The 19,810-nt window shown below is 39.8% G+C and overlaps 8 non-coding genes and 3 pseudogenes across 8 annotated transcripts; all 11 read right to left on the bottom strand.

The window, feature by feature from the left end:
* Positions 1-730: 730 nt before the first annotated feature.
* LOC140981946 (5S ribosomal RNA) lies at positions 731-849 on the bottom strand. The gene has a single exon (XR_012176211.1). It is a non-coding gene; the product is annotated as a 5S ribosomal RNA (ribosomal RNA).
* A 684-nt stretch (positions 850-1,533) lies between these two features.
* On the bottom strand, positions 1,534-1,652 carry LOC140981937 (5S ribosomal RNA). The gene has a single exon (XR_012176208.1). It is a non-coding gene; the product is annotated as a 5S ribosomal RNA (ribosomal RNA).
* Positions 1,653-2,336: 684 nt separating this feature from the next.
* On the bottom strand, positions 2,337-2,455 carry LOC140981925 (5S ribosomal RNA). Its single transcript, XR_012176197.1, has one exon. It is a non-coding gene; the product is annotated as a 5S ribosomal RNA (ribosomal RNA).
* A 684-nt stretch (positions 2,456-3,139) lies between these two features.
* Positions 3,140-3,258, bottom strand: LOC140981874 (5S ribosomal RNA). Its single transcript, XR_012176150.1, has one exon. It is a non-coding gene; the product is annotated as a 5S ribosomal RNA (ribosomal RNA).
* A 682-nt stretch (positions 3,259-3,940) lies between these two features.
* LOC140981911 (5S ribosomal RNA) lies at positions 3,941-4,059 on the bottom strand. The gene has a single exon (XR_012176184.1). It is a non-coding gene; the product is annotated as a 5S ribosomal RNA (ribosomal RNA).
* A 680-nt stretch (positions 4,060-4,739) lies between these two features.
* Positions 4,740-4,858, bottom strand: LOC140981926 (5S ribosomal RNA). The gene has a single exon (XR_012176198.1). It is a non-coding gene; the product is annotated as a 5S ribosomal RNA (ribosomal RNA).
* Positions 4,859-5,537: 679 nt separating this feature from the next.
* LOC140981933 (5S ribosomal RNA) lies at positions 5,538-5,656 on the bottom strand. The gene has a single exon (XR_012176205.1). It is a non-coding gene; the product is annotated as a 5S ribosomal RNA (ribosomal RNA).
* A 674-nt stretch (positions 5,657-6,330) lies between these two features.
* On the bottom strand, positions 6,331-6,449 carry LOC140981940 (5S ribosomal RNA; annotated as a pseudogene).
* Positions 6,450-7,117: 668 nt separating this feature from the next.
* LOC140981928 (5S ribosomal RNA) lies at positions 7,118-7,236 on the bottom strand. The gene has a single exon (XR_012176200.1). It is a non-coding gene; the product is annotated as a 5S ribosomal RNA (ribosomal RNA).
* Positions 7,237-7,899: 663 nt separating this feature from the next.
* On the bottom strand, positions 7,900-8,018 carry LOC140981945 (5S ribosomal RNA; annotated as a pseudogene).
* Positions 8,019-8,693: 675 nt separating this feature from the next.
* On the bottom strand, positions 8,694-8,812 carry LOC140981943 (5S ribosomal RNA; annotated as a pseudogene).
* Positions 8,813-19,810: the final 10,998 nt, after the last annotated feature.

Here is a 19,810-nt window from a genome sequence, read left to right as displayed (position 1 = left end):
GAGTTCTGATGGGATCCGGTGCATTAGTGCTGGTATGATTGCACCTAACATTTAGAGGACTGTTTATTCATATATCCCTCGAGCACGTGTGGACCAGGAGGAGAGAGACCACGCGCGGCACTGCTCTCGCCCCATCAGAACCCCGAAGTTAAGCGTGCCTGCGCGAGGGCAGCATTAGGATGGGTGACCTCCCTGGGAAGTCCTCGTGTCGCGACCGTTTACGTGAATTATGACTAAAACTGTAGAAATAATTGTCTCCGGAGTAATCTGCACGCCCTTTCGTATAGAACCGGCTCACAACGAAAAAAATCGCTGAATGTTTCGAGAAAATATATTATAAAGAAAAAAATTAGTAGAAGAATAACAAATTAGCGAAGCTAAAGCCATTCCTATGCCAGAGTTACGAGAAAATGGAACCAGAATCGAATTGCGACCTTCGTAGGCCGATTTCTCAAGGAAACAGAAGCTTACCGAAAGCGGAAAATCGCAAATTAGAGAGTCATAGAGAAGGAATTCGGCTAAAATCCCGCCGGCTCATTGCATAGTAATGAGTCTCGTCCGTTGGCCCGTCTACAATCAAATTAGCCTACGATTTTGTCCAAATCCAAAACGGCCCGAGCTACGTCAATTTCACATGTCTTATCCGGTCCCGATCGAGATCGAGATGATTGGAGCAAAAAATCATCTGTAAAAAAGAAAAAAAAAATCAAAAATAGAAAAAAACGAAAAAAGGGTGCAACACGAGGACTTCCCAGGGGGTCACCCATCCTAGTACTGCTCTCGCCCAAGCACGCTTAACTTCGGAGTTCTGATGGGATCCGGTGCATTAGTGCTGGTATGATCGCACCCGACAATTATTGGGCTGTTTATTCATATATCCCTCGAGCACGTGTGGACCAGGAGGAGAGAGACAACGCGCGGCACTGCTCTCGCCCCATCAGAACCCCGAAGTTAAGCGTGCATGCGCGAGGGCAGCACTAGGATGGGTGACCTCCCTGGGAAGTCCTCGTGTCGCGACCGTTTACGTGAATTATGACTAAAACTGTAGAAATAATTGTCTCCGGAGTAATCTGCACGCCCTTTCGTATAGAACCGGATCACAACGACAAAAATCGCCGAATGTTTCGAGAAAATATAATATAAAGAAAAAAATTAGTAGAAGAATAAGAAATTAGCGAAGCTAAAGCCATTGCTATGCCAGAGTTACGAGAAAATGGAACCAGAATCGAATTGCGACCTTCGTAGTCCGATTTCTCGGGGAAACAGAAGCTTACCGAAAGCGGAAAATCGCAAATTAGAGGGTCTTAGAGAAGGAATTCGGCTAAAATCTCGCCGGCTCATTGCATAGTAATGAGTCTCGTCCGTTGGCCCGTCTACAATCAAATTAGCCTACGATTTTGTCCAAATCCAAAACGGCCCGAGCTACGTCAATTTCACATGTCTTATCCGGTCCCGATCGAGATCGAGATGATTGGAGCAAAAAATCATCTGTAAAAAAGAAAAAAAGAATCAAAAATAGAAAAAAACGAAAAAAGGGTGCAACACGAGGACTTCCCAGGGGGTCACCCATCCTAGTACTGCTCTCGCCCAAGCACGCTTAACTTCGGAGTTCTGATGGGATCCGGTGCATTAGTGCTGGTATGATCGCACCCGACAATTATTGGGCTGTTTATTCATATATCCCTCGAGCACGTGTGGACCAGGAGGAGAGAGACAACGCGCGGCACTGCTCTCGCCCCATCAGAACCCCGAAGTTAAGCGTGCATGCGCGAGGGCAGCACTAGGATGGGTGACCTCCCTGGGAAGTCCTCGTGTCGCGACCGTTTACGTGAATTATGACTAAAACTGTAGAAATAATTGTCTCCGGAGTAATCTGCACGCCCTTTCGTATAGAACCGGATCACAACGACAAAAATCGCCGAATGTTTCGAGAAAATATAATATAAAGAAAAAAATTAGTAGAAGAATAAGAAATTAGCGAAGCTAAAGCCATTGCTATGCCAGAGTTACGAGAAAATGGAACCAGAATCGAATTGCGACCTTCGTAGTCCGATTTCTCGGGCAAACAGAAGCTTACCGAAAGCGGAAAATCGCAAATTAGAGGGTCTTAGAGAAGGAATTCGGCTAAAATCTCGCCGGCTCATTGCATAGTAATGAGTCTCGTCCGTTGGCCCGTCTACAATCAAATTAGCCTACGATTTTGTCCAAATCCAAAACGGCCCGAGCTACGTCAATTTCACATGTCTTATCCGGTCCCGATCGAGATCGAGATGATTGGAGCAAAAAATCATCTGTAAAAAAGAAAAAAAGAATCAAAAATAGAAAAAAACGAAAAAAGGGTGCAACACGAGGACTTCCCAGGGGGTCACCCATCCTAGTACTGCTCTCGCCCAAGCACGCTTAACTTCGGAGTTCTGATGGGATCCGGTGCATTAGTGCTGGTATGATCGCACCCGACAATTATTGGGCTGTTTATTCATATATCCCTCGAGCACGTGTGGACCAGGAGGAGAGAGACAACGCGCGGCACTGCTCTCGCCCCATCAGAACCCCGAAGTTAAGCGTGCATGCGCGAGGGCAGCACTAGGATGGGTGACCTCCCTGGGAAGTCCTCGTGTCGCGACCGTTTACGTGAATTATGACTAAAACTGTAGAAATAATTGTCTCCGGAGTAATCTGCACGCCCTTTCGTATAGAACCGGATCACAACGACAAAAATCGCCGAATGTTTCGAGAAAATATAATATAAAGAAAAAAATTAGTAGAAGAATAAGAAATTAGCGAAGCTAAAGCCATTGCTATGCCAGAGTTACGAGAAAATGGAACCAGAATCGAATTGCGACCTTCGTAGTCCGATTTCTCGGGCAAACAGAAGCTTACCGAAAGCGGAAAATCGCAAATTAGAGGGTCTTAGAGAAGGAATTCGGCTAAAATCTCGCCGGCTCATTGCATAGTAATGAGTCTCGTCCGTTGGCCCGTCTACAATCAAATTAGCCTACGATTTTGTCCAAATCCAAAACGGCCCGAGCTACGTCAATTTCACATGTCTTATCCGGTCCCGATCGAGATCGAGATGATTGGAGCAAAAAATCATCTGTAAAAAAGAAAAAAAGAATCAAAAATAGAAAAAAACGAAAAAAGGGTGCAACACGAGGACTTCCCAGGGGGTCACCCATCCTAGTACTGCTCTCGCCCAAGCACGCTTAACTTCGGAGTTCTGATGGGATCCGGTGCATTAGTGCTGGTATGATCGCACCCGACAATTATTGGGCTGTTTATTCATATATCCCTCGAGCACGTGTGGACCAGGAGGAGAGAGACAACGCGCGGCACTGCTCTCGCCCCATCAGAACCCCGAAGTTAAGCGTGCATGCGCGAGGGCAGCACTAGGATGGGTGACCTCCCTGGGAAGTCCTCGTGTCGCGACCGTTTACGTGAATTATGACTAAAACTGTAGAAATAATTGTCTCCGGAGTAATCTGCACGCCCTTTCGTATAGAACCGGATCACAACGACAAAAATCGCCGAATGTTTCGAGAAAATATAATATAAAGAAAAAAATTAGTAGAAGAATAAGAAATTAGCGAAGCTAAAGCCATTGCTATGCCAGAGTTACGAGAAAATGGAACCAGAATCGAATTGCGACCTTCGTAGTCCGATTTCTCGGGCAAACAGAAGCTTACCGAAAGCGGAAAATCGCAAATTAGAGGGTCTTAGAGAAGGAATTCGGCTAAAATCTCGCCGGCTCATTGCACAGTAATGAGTCTCGTCCGTTGGCCCGTCTACAATAAAATTAGCCTACGATTTTGTCCAAATCCAAAACGGCCCGAGCTACGTCAATTTCGCATGTCTTATCCGGTCCCGATCGAGATCGAGATGATTGGAGCCGAAAATCATCTGCAGAAAAAAAAAAAGAATCAAAAATAGAAAAAAACGAAAAGGGGTGCCACACGAGGACTTCCCAGGGGGTCACCCATCCTAGTACTACTCTCGCCCAAGCACGCTTAATTTCGGAGTTATGATGGGATCTGGTGCATTAGTGCTGGTATGATCGCACCCGACATTTGGAGGGCTGTTTATGTTTATATCCCTCGAGAATGTGTGGACCAGGAGGAGGGATACAACGTGCGGCACTTCTCTCGCCCCATCAGAATCCCGAAGTTAAGTGTGCCTGCGCGAGGGCAGCACTAGGATGGGTGACCTCCCTGGGAAGTCCTCGTGTCGCGACCGTTTACGTGAATTATGACTAAAACTGTAGAAATAATTGTCTCCGGAGTAATCCGCACGCCCTTTCGTATTGAACCCGCTGACAACGACAAAAATCGCTGAATGTTTCGAGAAAATATAATATAAAGAAAAAAATTAGTAGAAGAATCAGAAATTAGCGAAGCTAAAGCCATTACTAAGCCAGAGTTACGAGAAAATGGAACCAGAATCGAATTGCGACCTTCGTAGGCCGATTTCTCGGGGAAACAGAAGCTTACCGAAAGCGGAAAATTGCAAATTAGAGGGTCTTAGAGAAGGAATTCGGCTAAAATCTCGCCGGCTCATTGCACAGTAATGAGTCTCGTCCGTTGGCCCGTCTACAATCAAATTAGCCTACGATTTTTTCCAAATCCAAAACGGCCCGAGCTACGTCAATTTCGCATGTCTTACCCGGTCCCGAACGAGATCGAGATGATTGGAGCCGAAAATCATCTGCAGAAAAAAAAAGAATCAAAAATAGAAAAAAACAAAAAGGGGTGCCACACGAGGACTTCCCAGGGGGTCACCCATCCTAGTACTGCTCTCGCCCAAGCACGCTTAATTTCGAAGTTCTGATGGGATCTGGTGCATTAGTGCTGGTATGATCGCAACCGACATTTGGAGGGCTGTTTATGTTTATATCCCTCGAGAATGTGTGGACCAGGAGGAGGGATACAACGTGCGGCACTTCTCTCGCCCCATCAGAATCCCGAAGTTAAGCGTGCCTGCGCGAGGGCAGCACTAGGATGGGTGACCTCCCTTGGAAGTCCTCGTGTCGCGACCGTTTACGTGAATTATGACTAAAACTGTAGAAATAATTGTCTCCGGAGTAATCTGCACTCCCTTTCGTATAGAACCGGCTCACAACGACAAAAATCGCTGAATGTTTCGAGAAAATATAATATAAAGAAAAAAAATTAGTAGAAGAATAAGAAATTAGCGAAGCTAAAGCCATTCCTATGCCAGAGTTACGAGAAAATGGAACCAGATTCGAATTGCGACCTTCGTAGTCCAATTTCTCGGGGAAACAGAAGCTTACCGAAAGCGGAAAATCGCAAATTAGAGGGTCTTAGAGAAGGAATTCGGCTAAAATCTCGCCGGCTCATTGCATAGTAATGAGTCTCGTCCGTTGGCCCGTCTACAATCAAATTAGCCTACGATTTTGTCCAAATCCAAAACGGCCCGAGCTACGTCAATTTCACATGTCTTATCCGGTCCCGATCGAGATCGAGATGATTGGAGCAAAAAATCATCTGTAAAAAAAAGAATCAAAAATAGAAAAAAACGAAAAAGGGGTGCAACACGAGGACTTGTCAAGGGGTCACCCATCCTAGTACTGCTCTCGCCCAAGCACGCTTAACTTCGTAGTTCTGATGGGATTCGGTACATTAGTGCTGGTATGTTCGCACCCGACATTTAGAGGGCTGTTTATTCATATATCCCTCGAGCACGTGTGGACCAGGAGGAGAGAGACAACGCGCGGCACTGCTCTCGCCCCATCAGAACCCCGAAGTTAAGCGTGCCTGCGCGAGGGCAGCATTAGGATGGGTGACCTCCCTGGGAAGTCCTCGTGTCGGGACCGTTTACGTGAATTATGACTAAAACTGTAGAAATAATTGTCTCCGGAGTAATCTGCACGCTCTTTCGTATAGAACCGGCTCACAACAACAAACATCGATGAATGTTTCGAGAAAATATAATATAAAAAAGTTAGTAGAAAAATAAGAAATTAACGAAGCTAAAGCCATTACTATGCCAGATTTACGAGAAAATGGATTCAGAATCGAATTGAGACCTTCGTAGGCTGATTTCTCGGGGAAACAGAAGCTTACCGAAAGCGAAAAATCGCAAATTAGAGGGTCTTAGAGAAGGAATTCGGCAAAAATCTCGCCAGCTCATGACGAAGTCATGAGTCTCGTCCGTTGGCCCATCTACAATCAAATTATCCTACGATTTTGCCCAAATCCGAAACGACCCGAGCTACGTCAATTTCACATGTTTTATCTGGCCCCGACCGAGATCTAGATGATTGGAGCCAAAATCATTTGTAAAAAAAAGAATCAAAAATAAAAAAAATACGAAAAAGAGGAGCAACACGAGGACTTCCCAAGGGGTCACCCATCCTAGTGCTGTTCTCGCCCAAGCACGCTTAACTTCGTAGTTCTGATTGGATCCAGTGCATCAATGCTGGTATGATCGCACCCGACATTGTGTGGGCTTTTTAATCGCTCGAGTACATGTGGACCAGGAGGAGAGAGAAAACACACGGCACTGCTCTTGCCCCATCAGAACCCCGAAATTAAGCCTGCCTGCGCGAGGGCAGCACTAGGATGGGTGACCTCCATGTGAAGTCCTCGTGTCGCAACCGTTTACGTGAATTATGACTAAAACTGTAGAAATAATTGTCTCCGGAGTAATCTGCACGCCCTTTCGTATAGAACCAGCTAACAACGTTAAAAATCGCTAAATGTTCCGAGAAAATATAATATAAAAAAAAGGTAGTAGAAGAATAAAAAATTAGCAAAGCTAAAGCCATTACTATGCCAGAGATACGAGAAAATGGAACCAGAATCGAATTGCGACCTTCGTAGGCCGATTTCTCGGGGAAACAGAAGCTTACCGAAAGCGGAAAATCGCAAATTAGAGGGTCTTAGAGAAGGGATTCTGCTAAAATCTCTCCGACTCATGGCGGAGTCATGAGTCTCGTCTGTTGGCCCGTCTACAATAAAATTAGCCTACGATTTTGTCCAAATCCAAAACGGCCCGAGCTACGTCAATTTCACATGTCTTATCCGGTCACGATCGAGATCGAGATGATTGGAGCCGAAAATCATCTGTAAAAAAACAAATCAAAAATAGAAAAAAACGAAAAAGGGTGCAACACGAGGACTTCCCAGGGGGTCACCCATCCTAGTACTGCTCTCGTCGAAGCACGCTTAACTTCAGAGTTCTGATGGGATCCGATGCATTAGTGCTGGTATGATCGCATCCGAAATTGAGTGGGCTGTTTATTCCCTCGAGTCATTGTTGACCAGGAGGAGAAAGACAACATGCGGAATTGCTCTCGCCCCATCAGAACCCCGAAATTAAGCGTGCCTTTGCCAGGACAACACAAGGATTGGTGACCTCCTTGGGAAGTCCTCGTGTCGCGACCGTTTTTTTGAATTATGACTAAAACTGTATAAATAATTGTAGCCGGAGTAATCTGCACGCCCTTTCGTATAGAACCGGCTCACAACGACAAAAATCGTTGAATGTTTCGAGAAAATATAATATAAAAAAAATTAGTAGAAGAATAAGAAATTAACGAATCTAAAGCCATTACTATGCCAGAGATAGGAGAAAATGGAATCATAATTGAATTGCGACCTTCGTAGGCCGATTTCTCGGGGAAACAGAAGCTTACCGAAAGCGGAAAATAGAAAATTAGAGGGTCTTAGAGAAGGAATTCGGCAAAAATCTCGCCGGCTCATGACGGAGTCATGAGTTTCGTCCGTTGGCCTGTCTACAATCAAATTAGCCTACGATTTTGTCCAAATCCGAAACGGCCCGAGCTACGTCAATTTCACATGTCTTATCCGGTCCCGATCGAGATGATTGGAGCCGAAAATCATCTGTAAAAAAAGAATCAAAAATGGAAAAAATAAACGAAAACGAGTCCAACACGAGGACTTCTCAGGGGTTCACCAATCCTAGTACTGCTCTCGTCGAAGCAAGCTCAACTTCGGAGTTCTGATGGGATCCGGTGCATTAGTGCTGTTATGATCGCACCTGACATTGAATGGGCTGTTTATTCCCTCGAGTACATGTGGACCAGGAGGAGAGAGACAACACGCGGCACAGCTCTAGCCCCATCAGAACCCCGAAGTTAAGCGTGCCTGTGCGAAGGCAGCACTAGGATTGGTGAACTCTATGTGAAGTCTCCGTGTCGCGACCGTTTACGTGAATTATGACTAAAACTATAGAAATAATTGTCTACGAAGTAATCTGCACGCCCTTTCATATAGAACCAGCTCACAACGACAAACATCGCAAAATGATCTTAGAAAATATAATATAAAAAAAATTATTAGAAGAATAAGAAATTAGCAAAGCTAAAGCCATTACTATACAAGAGATACGAGAAAATAGAATCAGAATCGAATTGCGACCTTCGTAGGCCGATTTCTCTGGGAAGCAGAAGCTTACCGAAAGCGGAAAATCGCAAATTAGAGGGTCTTAGAGAAGGAATTCGGCTTAAATCTCGCCGGCTCATGGCGGAGTCATGAGTCTCGTCCGTTGGCCCGTCTACAATCAAATTAGCCTACGATTTTGTCCAAATCCAAAACAGCCCGAGCTACGTCAATTTCACATGTCTTATCTGGTGACGATCGAGATCGAGATGATTGGAGCCGAAAATCATCTGTAAAAAAAGAATCAAAAATAGAAAAACACGCGGATTTTCCATGGGGGTGCAACTTGAGGTTTTTCCAGGGGGTAACCCATCCTAGTACTTCCCTCGCCCAAGCACGGTTAACTTCGGAGTTCTGATGGTATCCGATGCATTAGTGCTGGTATGATCGCTCTCGACATTGAGTGGGCTGTTTATTCTTATATCTCTCGAGTACGTGTGGACCAGGAGGAGAGAGACAACACGTGGCACTGCTCTCGCCCCATCAGAACCCTGTAGTTAAGCGTGCCTACGCGAGGGCACTACTAGGATGGATGACCTCCCTGAGAAGTCCTCGTGTCGCGACGGTTTACGTGAATTATGACTAAAATAGTAAAAATAATTGTTTTTAATAAGTAAACCTTCTCCGGAATAATCTGCACGCCCTTTCTTATAGAACCGGCTCACAACGACAAAAATCGCTAAATGTTTCGAGAAAATATATTATAAAAAAAAATTGGTAGAAGAATAAGAAATTAGCGAAGCTAAAGCCATTACTATGCCAGAGATACGAGAAAATGGAACCAGAATCGAATTGCGACCTTCGTATGCCGATTCCTCGGGGAAACAGAAGCTTACCGAAAGCGAAAAATCGCAAATTAGAGGGTTTTCGAGGAGGAATTCGGCTAAAATCTCGCCAACTCATGGCGGATTCATGAGTCTCGTCCGTTGGCCCGTCTACAATCAAATCAGCCTACGATTTTGTCCAAATCCAAAACGGCCCGAGCTACGTCAATTTCACATGTCTTATCCGGTCCCAATGGAGATCGGGCGGGTTGGGGACGAGAGTCATTTGTGGAAGAAGAAGCAAAAATAGAAAAAAAACGAAAAAGAGGTGCAACACGAGGACTTCCCAGGGGGTCACCCATCCTAGTACTGCTCTCGCCCAAGCACGCTTAAGTTCGGAGTTCGGAGTCATGAGTCTCATTCGTTGGCCCGTCTACAATCAAATTAGCCTAAAATTTTGTCTAAATCCGAAACATCCCGAGCTACGTTAATTTCACATGTCTTATCTGGTCCCGATCGAGAGTGAGATGTTTGGAGCCTAAAATCGTGTGTAAACAAGGAATCAAGAATAGAAAAATACGAAAAGGAGTGCAACCCGAGGACTTCCTAGGGGGTCGCCATGCACGCTTAACTTCGAAGTTCTGATGGGATTCGGTGCATTAGTTCTAGTATGATCGCACCTGATATTGAGTGGACTATTTATTCTTATATCTCTCGAGCGGCACTGCTTTATCCCCATCAAAACCCCGAAGTTAAGCGTGCTTGCGCGAGGTAGCACTAGGATGGGTGTCCCCCCGTGTAAAGTCCTCGTGTCACGACCGTTTAAATATATTATGAATAAAACATTCGAAATAATTGTTTTTAGTATGTAAACCATCTCTCGAGTAATATGCATGCCCTTTTGTATTGAACTGGCTATTTTTATGGCTAATATAGATTATGAATTCAGACGAGAGATACTTGATGCTATTGGGTTATGTCAAGGTGAACTCCCTTTACGCAATCTTGTGATCCCCCTAGCTTTCAAACGGCTGAGAACATCAGATTACAGTCTTCTTGTCTGTGACACTCTAAACACAAAGGTACATAAATATATTTTAAAGTTTATTAGTATAACTAAATTTTCATTTTTAGAATTTTTACCACATTATGTTTCGGTACAAATTTTATTTGTCCAAAGTATCTAGAAATACATTAAAATACATCACAATACACTTAAAAAAAGTCATCAAGTACTATGAGGTTCTTATTCCAAAACCAAATACCCAAAATAAAATTAAATATTATATAAGCTCAACATATATGTTAAGTAATTAAGTACAATAATTATTAGTTTCAATGTAAGATAATTTATATTTAGGTTCAATACATATGTTTAAATATAATAATTAGATACAAGAATATACTAATATTAAGTTTGGATAAATATTAACTTTTTCATTTAATAAATTTAAAACAATAAAAATGGATAACTATGTGTTCGGCCATATATATATATCTGAATTCTCTTCTTCAATTCTCAAACCAACCGGGAGAGAAGAAAGAAACGGAAAGGGAAGAAGAAAGGAAGGGGAAACGAGGAAAAAAATAGAAGAAAAATCTATAAACATTTCCAAAAAATTCCAATAAATCACCAACTATTCACCTCATATCTTAAAGCAATATAGCACTGGAGGTGATGTAAAAGGATCGATCAAAAACAATAAAATCAAACAAAGATATTCCGAGAAACGGTAACGGAATCCTATTTCAAGCAAGGTAATCTACGCTCATCTTTCTTATAGATAAACACCAAACTAGAGGTTGACTTGAACACAAAAGTTGTATCTCTTGTTGCATAGATAAGGTACATACCGTCCGTTGTCCCAAAATATTGCAGGAACTAACATTTTCGGAATGCAGGAGTACCTTAGTTCTCCATAAGACGATATTTAAATCTAGAATTTATCGGATAGAAATTTGAAAATACTTTCAACATAAGAATTAAAGATCTTACAAAGCTACATAAGCTGGAAAAAACTCGGCCGCGCGTGGCCGTCGGAAGGCCAGTCACGTGCCGGAACCGTCGGCTCGTGTACCTCACGTGCCGTCGTATCGGGGTTTTTCCTGTGGCCGAACCTTCCTGGTGATGTTTCCGACTTTTTGGCCAACTTTCATAATGTTTAGAGATACCTTCTAATTAATATGAATTTTGCAAACTTAAGTAAAATCAACGGGGTTAAATTCTAAACAAAAATAATCTTGAAATGATCAGCTATTTACTTAAAACTCTAACATATAAATATCATTCATAATATATTTTTAGGACTTGCTCCAGCAACTCAGATTACTAATCGAGCCTAAACTGTAAGTTATCAGGTGAGGAATTACTATTCATTCTTCTATTAAAGCCTTTGGCATTTGGCCTGGAAATTTCAATAGTATTTATTTAATGTTCAGATATCATCCACGGTTCATTTCATTTCCTAATATATTTTTCTTGAATATTTATGAATGGATTGGTATATCATTATTGAATGGAGTCATGGACAACGGATTTCGGTCCGGAAATTGGGTCCACTGGACAACGTGGCTTCGGCCCGGAAAATGAGTCCAATGAACAACGGGTCAAAAGTCCGGGTATATGGTTCATCTGAACAACGCGCACTGAATATTTCGGTCCGGAGAATAGTTCACTCGGCTCGTAAAAAGTGATCAATTAGAGCCACCAATGCTAATTTATGAAATTTTCATTTATCTATTATTCTGTTGCATGGCATTCATAACATCTAAATTGTTATGCCTATTACTTCATGCATAGTTATAATGAAGCGTTATTTTAACTTATTTAAAAGATATATACTAATTTAAACTCACTAAGTTTTCAAAGACTTAACCCTCTATTTCTTTTCGTCTTTTGGAATTTCCAGACACGGGAACCCCAGAATTGGAACAGGAGGAAAATAACTGAAGCTGAAATAAGAACATTTGATAGTTGAGATGATCTGTTTATAAATAAATGTTAAACTTCCGCTGTAAAATAATTGTACATATTTGAAATAAGAATGTAAATGTTTGTATATAATCTTTTAATGATAGTAGAAAATATTTAAATTTTTATCTACAATATCTTTTTAATAATAATAATGGTAAAAATAAAGATAGCAGTTCAATAAAGAAAGATTGTAGAAAATGTGGCACTTAGTAAGGGAATAATTATGAATTCCTAAACCGGGCGTCATAGAGGTGGTATCAGAGCCCATGTTTCTTAGTGCCTAGAGACAGGAGCCTGAGGTTTATTATAATGTCATACGTTAATCTTTATGTTTTCCTCATAATTGAAATGTTTTCCTTTCAGGATGAAGGAGTCTAGTGGGACATCAAGAAATAAACAAACTATAATTATCAAACAAATGGAGGAAGAAATAACAAAATTAAGCAAAGAAAACTCAGATTTGAAATGCCTAGTGAATATGTATCGAGAGCATTTTGAAACCTTTGGAACAATTGAAAAATTTCATGGATTTATTGAAGAACGGATGAGGGCTGATAATCTAGCATATCAGGGAGATGAGGTAAGAAAAAGAAAAAAATTTGTTCAAGGATTAAATCTAGATATTCGTTGGGCAACATTGTCCACAGAAGTTGCCAGTTATGTCTCTGATGTCAATCAAGCTCTACGAGTAGAAGAAGACATCAAGGCACTTCTTAAAAAGAGGAAGAAGAAAAGAAAATCAGGAAGCCCAACCTTTTTGAAGATAACAATCGGAAAAGAAAATTTGAAAAAAGAAAAAAACCAGTCAGGCAAGGAGAAGCTGTCAAAGGAAAAGTTCCAAGAAACAACAATAAAAAGTTTGGATATCGTGGATTACCAAATCATGAAGAAGAAAAGTGCTGGAGAAAATGTGGGAAATATCTTATTTGCGGAAGTGAGCAACACCGTATTCAAGATTGTTCAAAAAGAACGCAGAAGACTCAACCCACAACAAAGCCAAAAATACACGCTCGAGCCTATGCACTCTTAGGAAACAAAGAGGAGGAAGTTGACCCCACTGCAGTCGTAGAAGGTACTATTACCATATTATCTAGTTCTGCAAAAACGTTATTTGATCCAGGAGCTACTCATTCTTTTATATCAAAAGTTTTTGTACATAAATTACCACTTTTATTTGAGCAGCTACCTTTGCTCACCTTTAGGGACAACAATGATTACTGACATCATTTACAAAAACTGTCCCTTAAACTTCCAAGAAAAAGAATATCTAGCAGATTTCATTGAATTACCTATCAAGAACTATGATATTATTCTTGGAATGGACTTGTTATTTAGACACCAAGCCCAGCTCAATTGATACACAAAAGAAGTTTATCTTCAAACTTCTCATCCAATCATTTCCAAAGCTAACCATACCATGGGAATAATATCAATAGCAGAAGCTAGGGCTATACTAAAAGACAACAGACAAAGATTTCTATCTTATTTGATAAATAAGCCAAAGGATCAACTCAAGATCTCAGAAATCTCAGTTGTACAAGAATTTCCAGAGGTCTTTCCTGAAAATATTAATATTTTACCTCCTCAGAGAGGCGTAGAATTTTCCGTTGATCTAATACCTGGAGCACAACCCAGATCTGAAACTCCATGGCACCTTCAGAGTTAAAAGAATTAAAACTTCAATTACAAGAGCTCATGGACAAGAAATACGTCCGTCCTAGTACATCTCCATGGGGTGCTCATGTATTATTTGTCAAAAAGAAAGATGGAACTCTAAGGATGTGCATTGATTATCGAGAACTTAACAATGTTACCATCAAGAACAAATATCCTCTATCGCATATCGAAGAATTGTTTGATGTCTTACAAGGGTCTCAAGTATATTCAAAACTTGATTTGTGACAAGGATATTACCAATTGAGAATTAAGGAGGATGACATCTCCAAAACGGATTTTAATACCCGTTATGGATACTATGAGTTTGTGGTAATGCCATTCGAATTAACCAACACTCCTGCATCTTTCATGGATATGATGCATCGAATATTTCAACCATTCTTAGACAAATTTGTTGTCATATTCATAGATGACATTTTGATATTTTCAAGAAGTCATGGGGAACATGCTCAACATCTACGATTGATTCTCAAAACTTTGAAAGAACATCAATTGTATGCCAAATTCAGTAAGTGTGAATTTTGGCTAGAAATTTCATTTCTTCGCCACTTTATCTCTAAGAAAGGACTGGAAGTAGATCCTGCAAAAATAGAAGTCATATCTCGCTGGAAACAACCAATCAACATCATAGAAATTATAAGTTTTCTCGGCCTAGCAGGATACTACCGAAGATTCATTAAAGATTTTGCGAAAATTGATGTTCCCCTAACACAGCTAACTCGCAAAGACAACCCTTTCTTGTGGAATGATGAGTGTGAGAAAAGTTTTTGCAAATTAAAAGAAATGATTACTAGTGCACTTGTATTAGCTTTACTAGAAGGGACATAAAGATTTGTGGTTTACACAGATGCCTCAAAAGAAGGCTTTGGATGTGTATTATGCAAAACGATAAAGTTATTGCATATGCATCTATAAAATTAAAGAATCACGAGTTAAATTATCCCACTCATGATCTGGAATTAGGAGCAATAGTGTTTGCATTAGCAAAATAGAGACACTACTTGTACGGTTCCACTTTTGATATTTATACAGACCACAAAAGCTTGAAGTATTTATTTACTCAAAAAGACCTGAACATGAGGAAAAGAAGATGGATTGAATTTTTGGAAGAATACGATTGTTCCATTCTTTATCAATCAGGTAAAACTAATGTAGTGGCTGATGCTTTAAGTAGAAAGATTAGCATGGCTTGTTTGGAAAGGAAAGAAGTAAGAGAATGGGTACACATCCATTCACGTAGGCACTTGGCCGGATTGAGAATCGAACCTGAATTTCATACCAAAATTAAGCAAAATCAAGAATTGGACCAAGAAGTTTCAAAACTCCGTACTGATATAAATTTCGTCACCAATTCACAAGGAATACTTTTCTACCATGACCGTATTTGTGTGCCTAGCTCAATGAAAAAGGAAATAATGGAAAATTCACATCAGTCTCGGATCAACATACATCCAGGAGGATCTAAGAAGTACCAAGAGATTAAAAAACACTTCTGGTGGAAAGGAATGAAACGAGATATCGCAGATTTCATTTCACAATGTCTATCTTGCCAAATGATAAAGGCTGAACATCAAAGACCAGCAGGTCTTTTGCAACCACTTCCTATACCAGAATGGAAATGTGATCAAATAACTATGGACTTTGAGACTGGATTACCCCAGCTCCCAGGAGGTTTTAATAGCATATGGGTTATCGTTGATCGCTTAACCAAGTCAGTACATTTCATACCCATAAGTCACAAATATGGGGTGGAAAAACTGGCTGAACTCTATTTGAAGGAAATTATACAGTTACATGGTATCCCCACTATCATAGTATCTGATAGAGATCCGAAGTTTACATCAAGGTTATGGAAAAAACCTCAGGAATGCCTTGGTACCAAATTAAATTTTAGCACAACAGCACATCCGCAAACTGATGGTCAGTCTGAACGAACCATTCAAATATGGGAAGACATGCTTCGCGCATGTGTGCTGGATTTTGGGGCAAACTGGGGAAAACATTTGCCTCTAGTTGAATTTTCATGCAGCAATAGTTATCAATCCTCAATAAAAATGGCACCATATGAAGCATTATATAGACGAAAATATCGATCTCCTCTTAACTGGGATATGGATGAATGGAGAGGCACAAAGAATGGACAAGAATGAACAATCAGGCCTGACATTATACAAGAAGCTATCGACAAAATACAACTTATCAGGCAACAAATACAAACAGCTCAAAGTCGACAAAAGAGTTAAGCAGATAAGAGGCGGAAAGATTTGAAATTTGAAGTCGGAGACTACGTATTACTAAAAATATCACCAAGAAAAGGAATCAAGCGTACTGGAAAGAAGGGAAAGTTGCATCCTCAATTTGTTGGACCCTTTGAAGTGATAGAACGAATAGGCACTGTGGCTTATCATCTATCTCTACCCGAAAATATCTCTGGTCTACATAACGTATTCCACGTATCACAATTAAGGAAATGCAAAGTAGACTCATCCCAATTAATTGACCACCAACAGATAGATCTGGAAGAAAATATAACATATGAAGAACAACCTGTGAAGATATTGGACCAAAGAATAAAGGAACTTCGTGGTCGACCAATTCAGTTGATAAAAGTCTTATGGAAAAACCACAACATTGAAGAAGCAACGTGGGAAACATAGAAAGATATGAGATGTAATATCCGCATTTATTCCAATAACTCTTAAATTTGTGGACTAGATTTTTAAAAGGAGGGGATATTGTGACACTCTAAACACAAAGGTACATAAATATATTTTAAAGTTTATTAGTATAACTAAATTTTCATTTTTAGAATTTTTACCACATTATTTTTCGGTACAAATTTTGTTTGTCCAAAGTATCTAGAAATACATTAAAATACATCACAATACACTTAAAAAAATTCATCAAGTACTACGAGGTTTCCATTCCAAAACCAAATACCCAAAATATAATAAAATATTATAATTAAGCTCAACATATATGTTAAGAAATTAAGTACAATAATTATTAATTTCAATGTAAGATAATTAATAATTAGGTTCAATACATATGTTTAAATATAATAATTAGATACAAAAATATAATAATATTAAGTTTGGATAAATATTAACTTTTTCGTTTAATAAATTAAAACAATAAAAATGGATAACTATGTGTTCGGCTATATATATATCTGAATTCTCTTCTTCAATTCTCAAACCAACCGAGAGAGAAGAAAGAAACGGAAAGGGAAGAAGAAAGGAAGGGGAAAAGAGGAAGAAAAATAAAAGAAAAATTTATAAACCTTTCCGAAAAATTCCAATAAATCACCAACTATTCACCTCATATCTTAAAGCAATATAGCACTGGAGGTGATGTAAAAGGATCGATCAAAAACAAGAAAATCAAACAAAGATATTCCGAGAAACGGCAACGGAATCCCTTTTCAAGCAAGGTAATCTACGCTCATCTTCCTTATAGCTACACACCAAACTAGAGGTTGACTTGAACACAAAAGTTGTACTTCTTGTTGCATAGATAAGGTACATACCGTCCGTTGTCCCAAAATATTGCCGTAACTAACATTTTCGGAATGCCGGAGTACCTTAGTTCTCCATAAGACGATATTTAAATCTGGTATTGATCGGATAGGAATTTGAAAATACTTTCAACATAAGAATTAAAGATCTTACAAAGTTACATAAGCTGGAAAAAACCCGGCCGCGCGTGCCGTCGGAAGGCCAGTCACGCGCCGGAACCGTCGGTGCGTTTACCTCACGCGCCGCCGTATCGGCGTTTTTCCGGTGGCCGAACCTTCCTGGTGATGTTTCCGACTTTTTGGCCAACTTTCGTAATGTTTAGAGATATCTTCTAATTAATATAAATTTTGCAAACTTAAGTAAAATCAATCAGGTTAAATTCTGAACAAAAATAATCTGGAAATGATCAGCTATTTACTTAAAACTCTAACATATAAATATCATTCATAATATATTTTTAGGACTTGCTCCAGCAACTCGGATTACTAATCAAGCCTGAACTGTAAGTTATCAGGTGATGAAATTACTATTCATTCTTCTATTAAAGCCTTTGGCATTTGGCCTAGAAATTGCAATAGCATTTATTTAATGTTCAAATATCATCCACAGTTCATTTCGATTACTGATATATTTTTCTTGCAAATTTATAAATGGATTGATATATCGTTAATAAATGGAGTCATGGACAACAGATTTCGGTCCGAAAATTGGGTCCACTGGACAACGTGGCGGCCAGGAAAATGAGTCCAATGAACAACGGGTCAAAAGTCTCGGGTATATGGTTCATCTGAACAACGCGCACCGAATATTTCGGTCCGGAGAATAGTTCACTCGGCTCGTAAAAAGTGCTCAATTAGAGCCGCCAATGTTAATTTATGAAATTTTCATTTATCTATTATTCCGTTGCATGACATTCATAACATCTAAATTGTTATGCATATTACTTCATGCATAGTTATAATGAAGCGTTATTTTAACTTATTTAAAAGCTATATACTAATTTAAACTCACTAAGTCCTCAAAGACTTAACCCTCTGTTTCTTTTCGTCTATTGTAATTTCTAGACACAGGAACCACAGAATTGGAACAGGAGGAAAATAACTGAAGCTGAAATAAGAGCATTTGAAATTTGGGATGATCTGTTTATAAATAAATGTTAAACTTCCGCTGTAAAATAATTGTACATATTTGAAATAAGAATGTAAATGTTTATGTATAATCTTTTAATGATAGTAAAAAATAATTTAAACTCACTAAGTCCTCAAAGATTTAAAAATAAAGATAGCAGTTCAATAAAGAAAGATTGTAGAAAATGTGGCACTTAGTAATGGAATAATTATGAATTCCTAAACCGGACGTCACATTGTCGATGCAATTTCCTTAAAAATTGGTTCTTGGCATTCATTATCTTATGCAGAGAAAGTTGAGTTGATAAGATCAGTTGTGCAAGGTGTGAACTGTTTTTGGCTTTCGATCGTTCCGGTACCGTCTAATATTATTCAGCAGGTCTATGCCCATTGCAGAAAGTTTGTGTGGCCAACTAAACACCCACCGATTGCTTAAAAAATGTTGTGCCAACCGATTGAGAATGGGGGATTGGGATTGAAGAACTTGGAAGCATGTAATAAAGTACTCTTAGCAAAAAAATTGTGGAATATACATATGAAGAAATAGAGCTCGTGGATTAAATGGGTGAATCAAATTTATAGTAGGTTTGAGAATGTTTAGTATTGGGAGTGGCACGAGGAAGAATCTCCTCTAATCAAGCGTCTAATTTGCATTCGGGATGAGATGGTTCATAAACAGGGTTCGGTTGATGCTGCTATTAGTACACTAGACCAATGGTTCGGTGGTAATGGCAGGATGGTTGGAGCTTACAGATTCTTCATTGGGTGTGTGGATTATGGCCATGAAAACATCTTTTAGCAAAATCCTACATAATACCTAAACATCGATTCACATTATGGATGTATGCACATGGTAAGTTTCTAATTTGAGACAGAATTGATTTTGTAGAGGAAAAGAAATGTGTGTTGTGTAAAGGAAAAAGTGGCCCATTTGTTCTTCTTGTGCCCGATTTCTAGGCTTATTTGGAATAGAATTAGACAATGACTTAGCATGAAAAAAATTATGGCCTCAAAAGCGGCAGTCCTCAAAGCATTCGGAGGTGTGTATCGAGGCAGCTCCACACTGACAAAGATTAGATGCTCGATCCTTGCAGCGACGGTTTACCATGTTTGGAATGCAAGAAACAAAATCATGTTTGAAAAGGAGAAGCCATATATTGATGCAACAATTAAGATGATTAAGATACTTATACTGCGTTGTTTTCTGGGTTCTATTGATGAATCTTTGTTTCGGTTTAACTGTTTTCGTTTAATTATAACCTGTTAGTTGGGTTGTGTTATCTCCTGGAGATGTCCAGTATAATTGTATAATTACTCTTTTTTTACATTATTA

The sequence above is a fragment of the Primulina huaijiensis genome, chromosome 7 (genome assembly GCF_012295235.1).
Source record: "Primulina huaijiensis isolate GDHJ02 chromosome 7, ASM1229523v2, whole genome shotgun sequence".
NCBI lineage: Eukaryota > Viridiplantae > Streptophyta > Magnoliopsida > Lamiales > Gesneriaceae > Primulina > Primulina huaijiensis.
This window is presented reverse-complemented; position numbering and strand designations above follow the sequence as displayed.